The sequence below is a fragment of the Arvicanthis niloticus genome, chromosome 13, assembly GCF_011762505.2.
Source record: "Arvicanthis niloticus isolate mArvNil1 chromosome 13, mArvNil1.pat.X, whole genome shotgun sequence".
NCBI classification, from domain to species: Eukaryota; Metazoa; Chordata; class Mammalia; order Rodentia; family Muridae; genus Arvicanthis; species Arvicanthis niloticus.
The window spans coordinates 45,107,164-45,115,356 of NC_047670.1; the positions used below are offsets into that span (position 1 = coordinate 45,107,164).

General features: G+C 37.3%; 1 long non-coding RNA gene across 2 annotated transcripts; it reads left to right on the forward strand.

Annotated features, from left to right (window-relative positions):
- Positions 1–2,813: 2,813 nt before the first annotated feature.
- On the forward strand, positions 2,814–7,914 carry LOC143434097 (uncharacterized). 2 transcript variants are annotated; one of them, XR_013103323.1, is made up of 3 exons: positions 2,842–3,009; positions 5,780–6,031; positions 6,703–7,914. It is a non-coding gene; the product is annotated as an uncharacterized LOC143434097 (long non-coding RNA). The 2 variants fall into 2 exon arrangements; XR_013103322.1 differs by lacking the exon at positions 6,703–7,914 and having other exon boundaries at positions 2,814–3,009; positions 5,780–5,883.
- Positions 7,915–8,193: the final 279 nt, after the last annotated feature.

Genomic DNA, 8,193 nt, shown 5'->3' on the forward strand with positions numbered 1-8,193 from the left:
GTGCCTTTGTAATAGCCCATTATATATATATATATATATATATGTTGCAGAAGTGTTGCACTCTGCTTCTTTCTCTGATTTTAAAGTTAATAGAGTACTAATTAAACTATATGATTAACTTTAAAGTTCAGCATTCAATCCATATCTGCTATTATAATTATTAATATTAAAATTGATATTAATATTAGATATCCTGAATTCCAGTCTACTTAGCTGCTGAAAGCGAAGTAAGTCTTCCTCATTATATAAAACAATCATATTACATAAAAATTTAATTTTGAGCACACTTCCTCCTTTAATATCATAGTAACTAAAAACAAATGAACATTTGAAGAGCAAGCACTATGGCTGGAGCTGAGACTCCCCATATGTGATCATAATAGCAGTGAAAACTATTTTCTTCTCTCTTTCTTTGAAGTGAAGAACTGGTAATACAGAGCTTAATGGTTTTCCTCATAGACAAAGTCAGTAGAGTGGGGGCTAGGGTATGTTGTCCTGTTCTTCATGACTCCAAGGCCCTTCATTCTCCTTTGACTTCAGAGATACTTTCTATCTTTGGTGATGTGCTATGAGCCCAAGGTAAATGCCCTGGTAAAAGATTATGTTTCTGCCTTTGTCCTGATCGACTTAGAAGGTTAAGAATTAGCCAGTCAGAATTAGATCTGTGATAGCTGTGGGTCATGCCAATTTATTGGTTTTGTCAACCAAGATAGCAGTTATCATACTTAACAGGGATAGTATAGAGATTTAGTTTGCCTCTCATGAATCAAATGCCACCTGTTGATCTATGTCTTAACTGTAGGGACCATCCTGTTTTGGTCAAACATTTGTCAGATCCTTTAGGACATCCTTCAAAGTTTTTTATGGAACTAAGGTAGATTAACTAGAAATTTCAACCAGCACAACCAGAATCTACAATAGCATTTTCAAGACTAGGATGGACTAGGTAAGGTATTAATTTTCAGAGGCAATGGGGAAAATATAATGAATAAATGAGAAAAGTAGTTGACCTTAGGGGAATGATGTCAGGGCTAAAAATGGGTGCTAAGGGTGTTTTTATGTATTGCCTTTGAAGAAACACATATAACATGGTGAAAGATGTAAGAAGAAGTCTGGGTCAGAAAATCTGGAAAGAGAATAGGAATAAAGTAGCAAGAGAACCTGATCATTCCATCAGCTTTCTTGTTTGTGAACACATGTTGTATACTGAATGTGATGGTCATATTATGATTAGCACTGTAGTCTACATTCAAATGTGGTTTTCTCCTTGACTTGACTATTTCTAATCCACTATTATTAAGTTAAATATTGATGTTTTTCATGAAGGTCACATAAGTGATAAGAAGAAAGAAAGGAATGAATATCCAAAGGGGTGTTCCAGGATATTTGATCTCACTGTGAATCCCATGATTGTGTTGCTAACTGGAAAATCCTGTTTCTAATTGTGCTGTGACTCAGTCCTTAGCACACACCTTTAATTCTTCTGGCTAGAATGTAGATACACTCTTAAATCTCAAACAATGAAGGTAAAGTTATTTTGTAGAATGAAGTATCCATGCTTAAAAGTGATGTCTAATTGAGAGGCAGACAAAGTGACAAATCAGAGAAAGGTTTGACAGAATAGGATATGCTCAACTCTCACAAGAACAAAGAGGGGAAAAAATTGACATAAGTGAATCCTATCAGTTAGCTGGGGCTTCCTTCTTTTTGTCTCCAGTTTCTTTTATGTGATTCTCCCCCACTATATACCATGTCACTCTGATTTGGCCTTATGTAATACTTTTTATATCCAAAACTGTTTCTACTCATCTCTCAGAGATTCTGGAAACTGTAATGGTTAACAGGACAATGTCAGCAGTCCTATGGTCTGGGAGAGTGTCCAGTGTCTCTCCTAACTTGCTTGACTACTGATGTTTATGTACTGAATGTGCGGTGTTGATGCAAGCTCTTTAAAAATCTTCCCCAGACTTTCAGTATACCTGAAGTATAAATTTTCACTATATCTAAACCTGTGCTTTTCTGTAAAGCTTCATTATATTTATGAAGATCTTGAAACTTGTACCACAGAGTAAGCACATAAAAGTCTGAGTCACCATCAGCATCACATCTTATGTCTCTTTATCAGTCATAAAGGTTTTATCAGGTTCACGTTAAAATCCTTTACCCTAGGAAAACAATAAATATGCTGAGTTTGCTTTTTAGAGTGAGACTCTGATGATAGCTAAGTATGAACATGTTATGGGGAACCTATTTCTTTTATGCTAACTAAAAATAATAAACAATAATGCTAATGAAAAATATACATTAACATGACATTATATTTCCTGGTTTCAGGTTGTACATATTACTTCACTGATATTCACCTGACTCTCTAGAGAGCTGTGTTCCCATACATATTCATGTCAAGCACATATAACCCTTCCTAATTCTATCTACTTTCCTCTCCACCTTTATGTCTAATCAATTTTTATTGCTTAAAGTGTTAGAGAGTCATGTACCTTATGTCACTTCCTGGGAAAACTCACGAGCTTTTGGTTTTCTTATTTTGCTTATAATTTTCAGTTATGGATTAAGATGCACTAGGCACTGTTTTACTGCTAGGAAACCACTTGATAACAAGTCACCAAGGTTGGACCGAGGTCACCTCCAGTTCCCTAAAATCTTCTTGCTCTTTAGGTTTTTAAAAATAACTTATTAATGCTCTTAACTCTAAGACCAGGACCTTGTGCTGACTGTGAGTGAATTCCCAGGGTTTATCCCAGTGTGTGGTAATTAGTACACGCCACACTTACATCTATGGAGGAAATGCATAGACTTAGGCAGGATTTGCAGGCATTAGACTCTCTAGAGCTTTACTGGACAGAGAGTAGGTGGTAAGAATTCAAGTGCACAGATCTCCTATGGAGCCCCTGACATAGACAGATTCTGCAAAACTCCTGGCTCTTCCATGTCACAGCAGGCATGTCATTCTTGTCACCAGTACACAGACAAGGATTCAGAGGTCCATTGGTGTGTGTGTGTGGGGTGGGGTGGGGTGGGAGGTGTCTTAGATTGCACAGCTAGTAGATGGCTGAGGTGGCATTCAAGCCTATTGCATCTGATGTCTTTGTTACAGCAAATCTGCTATGATTCTATAACTCAGAGGCATCGATTTTGTACTCTTCTCTTTGGCTATCTTGACCTTTTGGCCTTTACCAAGGTTGTTGCTCCTGATAATTATTATTATTTTTTAATTGAACAAAATTCTAATTGACATTGCTTTTCACATGCAAGGGATTTAGAGTCCTAAATCTCAGGAAATTTGGATGGACTCTTGTGACTTGTACTACACTTTTGTTTCTCTAATGGCTGATAGAACTCAGGAGGTATATTGTGTTAGATGGAGAGGTAGATTCAGGTATTTAAGTGTGGACTAGAAATGTCCTCCTACTTCTATTACATGTCTGGACAAGACTTATTTTTTTTAAAAAGCAGCTCCCTCTTTCAGAATCAGACAGAGAGAGCATTCCTGGAGCTTAAATGACACCTTAATTGTGATGGGCAATTCAGATACACTTAGAAGTGACATCACCTCTGTGTTCAGCCATGACTGGGAGGAAAGTGCCGTTTATCAAAATGGCTTCCAAACAGCTCTGTTTTGTGTAAGCATCGTCTCAGGTGCTCATCAGAGTCCTGCCTGAGTGCACCTTGGAATGTTTTTGAAAGTGGCTGCCAGGAAAAGCATTTGCTTGGCTTTCATTTGAAGCCTTGAAACAATTTTTCTGGTGGTGAATAGAGGCCCTTATATGCTGTGATCCTCTGGGGCTGACACTTTTTAATCTCAGCCTCAAGAATGCTTTAGAAACCAACAATTAATTTCCTGATTGCTGCAGGGTAGCGTTAGGATTCTTTTTCCTCCCATTTTAATTTTAGTTTAAAACCAGAGCGCTACAAGCCTCTGTAAACAACGTCATCGATCAGTGGCTATCAGCAATTCTTGTGAGAGGGCAGAATAATTTGATGGATTCTGGACAATAGAAAAAATAGAGCAAGCATGTTGAATAAATTAATGAATACTATTATCAATGGAAATGGAAGTTCCCTCTGCTGCATTTGCAGGAGCATGCTTATTCTTACTTCCAGGCTATGTCAGGGCATGTGCAGGCAGCAACATGCACTGGTTTCTCATTTACAGCCTCCAGTTATCATTGGTGCCTTCCTGCATTGTAATTAGACTCTTTTTGCTGGATTGCAGGTGGAAGGGATTTAAAATGGATTCTTGTTATTTTTAATTTTTGCTAATCACCAGAATACTAGAGCTGCAAGAAGAGCTTCCCAACTTCTTTACTCTTCTGTGTGAGGACTCAAGATTCTGGATCTAAGAAAGAATGATTAATACCAAGGAACAGTTACTTATTGTGGGATCCAGACTTATGTATAGGCTTTAGACTCCGACTCAATGCTCTTTCTCCTCTACTGTATCTTTGTATGTAGACTCTGAATACTGTGACATGAGCTCCATAGGGTGCCCTCTTTCCTTTATATGTTCTTCTTTTCAGATGAAATCCTGTGCTTTATGGGTTTTTTTTTTTAGCAGTCAAATATAAAGGTAGCATTTATTTTCAAATGTGATTGTGTTATTTGTACATTCATAGGAGAACAAGAGATAAATGACTAGATTCCAGGGCATAGAATCACAGGAAGATCTTGTCCCCTGGGAACAACTAACTCTTACTTTAATTTCATCAAATACTACATCTTCCCCCAAGGAACACAAAATCCCCTAAACCACTGTGAAATGTTTATTATTTGTCTGTTGTTCACTCTTCAAAATATTTCCAGTCTTCTCTATTCCCGTATTTTCTATACGCTTACAGTATGCTGATTTCCTAGTATTCATTGTTTATTTTCTACATTCCACTATGAACATTTTCCTCCTATTCAGATATAAATTTGTTTCTTACTCTTCACTTAATTCTTTAATACCCCTGCCTATATTTACTAAAATTCTATCTAGTCTGTACACTGCATAATAGACAATGTTCTTCATACCTCTAGCCTTGCTATGTGGTGGCTCTTGCTTGTTGGTTTCTGAATGACTTTGAAATCTACACAATAAAGGTTGTATGAAGTAAAAAGTGAAAACTGTCTGAGTCACCAGAGCACTGTCTGGAGGAGTGGTTCCCCTTTCCAGAACAGCACTTTGGGACTTTTAAGAAATAGAATTATACTTCAGCAGCCCCGAGACTTTAGGATTTGTCTTAACCAATATTAAACAATAACAAGTAAGAGATTGTGAATATTTCTTTTATTTAAAACAAGAATTTTCAACTATGTTACCCAATCTACATTTGGTCCATCACTAATTTTTTTTTTAAAATAAAGTTTTATTAAACGATAGCCACCCTCATTTATTTATACACAACTTGTGACTATTTGTATATGACAGTAGCAGAGTAGAGAAGCTGCAGCAGAAATTGTAGAGGTCCCACAAATCTGAAAGTTTCTTATTTCTCTCAGTGCAGAAAAGCCAAGAAAGCTTCTGGTTGGGGGTGCTCTCCATCTATGTAGATGAAAAAAGAAGAAAGGAGACTAGAAGAAAAGATTGAAACTATAGGATTTAGGAACAATTGTGGTTTGAAAGATAATGGCCATCATAGAGTTGTATGATTAAATATTTGGTATCCAGTTGGTGAAAAGTGGCTCATTACTGGCTTTGAGTTTTCAAAAGACACATACAATTTTAACATTCTCATTCTCTCTCTCTCTCTCTCTCTCTCTCTCTCTCTCCTATTTGCAGATCAAGATGCTCCAGTGTAATGCCTGCTGGCCTGCCTGCCTGTTACCATGTCAGATGAAACCCCTCTGAAACTATAAGCCTCCAGTAAACTCTTTCTTCTATAATTTGCTTTGGTGTCAAAGAACAGAAAAGTAACTAAGACAGAATTTGGTGCCAAGAACTCTGGCTGTTGCCATGGCAGGTCTAGTCTTGCTATATTTTGAGGGCTGTGGAAGACACTGAAACGTTGGTATAAGAAAGTGGTTGAATGAGGTAGGCAGAGCTTAGTGAGCCATCCTATTAGGAGTTTAGAAGACAGTAGTGCTGAGAGCAATGTAGACTCTGGAGGCCCCACTCAAAATGTTTCAGAGGGGAACCATAAGCAAGATAGAGATAGCTCATGATATGTTGACAAAGAAAATGTCTGATTTCTGGCCTTGTCCTAAGAATCTGCCTGAGACTAAATTGAAAAGTATTAGACTAATTCCCCTGATGGAAGAGATTTCAAGACAGTCTAATATTGACTCTGTCGCATGGCTATTAGTAACTATTTTAATGCAGGTCTACAGTGAGAAAGAATAAGAGGAGTAAAACAAAATGCAAAATGTCCAGTTTTAGGAGGAAAAAGAGTACCTGGATATGTAATGTGGAAGCCTTGGCTTGGGTTGAAAGGAATTAAAAAATTATTTTACAAAATGGAATAAAATGAGAAGTACCCTCAGGGAAAACACACCAGCTAAGCTTCCATTAAAAAAAAATGATTTATACAATTTTCTTTGCCTAAAGAGAATCAACATAGGAATGCTTCTGCAAATGTGATGAGTTATAGGGGACCAAGCTCCACCCTTAGCAGGCAGTTGAACTTGGCAATGCTGACAAATTGTTATGGCTTTAGAATCCTGTAGGTTACATGAGTAAAGGGATTATGGAATCTTGCTCCACAGTTAAGGCGAGCCAGTGGAACCAGGTGTGTGGCAGGGGAGTGCTTCAGCTTCATGACACTCTGAATGTGAAACCTGGATTTCACTGGTGACCCAAGATGTTGGAGATGCCAGAGCCCTGAAACATCTGCCAAGGGGAGCTATGTGCAAGGATTGGAAGCAGCTCAGCACAGAGAGATATGTTGCAGGTGATAAAGCTGAAAGGGTGAGACCACCTAAATCCTTTGACATCAGACATGGAGCTATGGGAACTAGAAATTGCTCTGCTGGATTTCAGCCTCCCTTGGGCTTAATATATTCATATTACATCCCCATTCTTCTCTTTTGGGATAATAATGCACATTCTGTGTCATTGTATGTTGAAAGTATGTAACCTGATTTCTAGTTTTATAGAAGATTATAATTAAGAATTGCTATGAATATCAGAGGAGAATTTTTTTGGAATCTTAAACTGTGTTGAGACTGTGAAAGACTATGGTGACTTTTGATATTAGAAAATTGCATTTTTTATTATGATGTGGCTATGAGCCTGAGGGAGTATATGAGTGTTTGAGTGAAAATGGTCTCCATGTAGTTCACAGGTTTAAATACTTAGTTACTAGTTGGTCTAGTTGGTGGAAGTGTTTGGGAAGATAGGGGAGTTGGCTTTCTTGAAGGATTTATGCCACTGGGTATGGGCTTTGAGGTTTCAAAATAATTGTGCTATTCTGGTCTCTGTCTCTCTGTCTCTCTGTCTCTCTGTCTCTCTCTCACTCTCCTTGTGCATTATGATGTGAGGTCTCAGCAGCTATTGTTCCAGTGTCCCAACTGCTTGTCTTCTGCCATACTCTCTGCTTTCTCTGCAATGATGGTCATGGATTCTAACCATTTGAAATCATAAGCTTCAAATAGCCTGTCTTCTAAATATTGTTGAATAGAAAGATAACTAAGAAGCCAATGAAGATAGCTATCACTTCCAGTTCATGGGGCTGTTTGTGTGTGAGTTAGTGCATAGATGATGATGGTTCAGGTAAGATCTGGTGTGAGTGCTACTTATGTTGAAACAGAAAAGGAAAACCAAATAATAGACAGAAGACACGCTCTAAAAAATGTATTCTTTTCAGCTGAGCACATTAACTAGAGTCCATACAAGGTTCATAGGTATGAGGATGGATGGGGGGGGGCAGCAGAGGATCTCTCTCTCTCTCTCTCTCTCTCTCTCTCTCTCTCTATATATATATATATATATATATAAAATTCTATATAGATATATATCTATATAATTCTATATATATATATTTTCTCTCTCTCTCTCTCTCTCTCTATATATATATATATATATATATATATATATAAAATATATATAAAATTCTAGTGTCATATTTATTTCCAATGTTGTCTATGAAATGAATTGTTTCCAATCATGTTCTGGATAAACAAACCAAGCTACTCATAATAAAACATTTTGATACTGTCTGCGACATGTTTGACAGTTCTGTGCTCACAGTTTGTTCT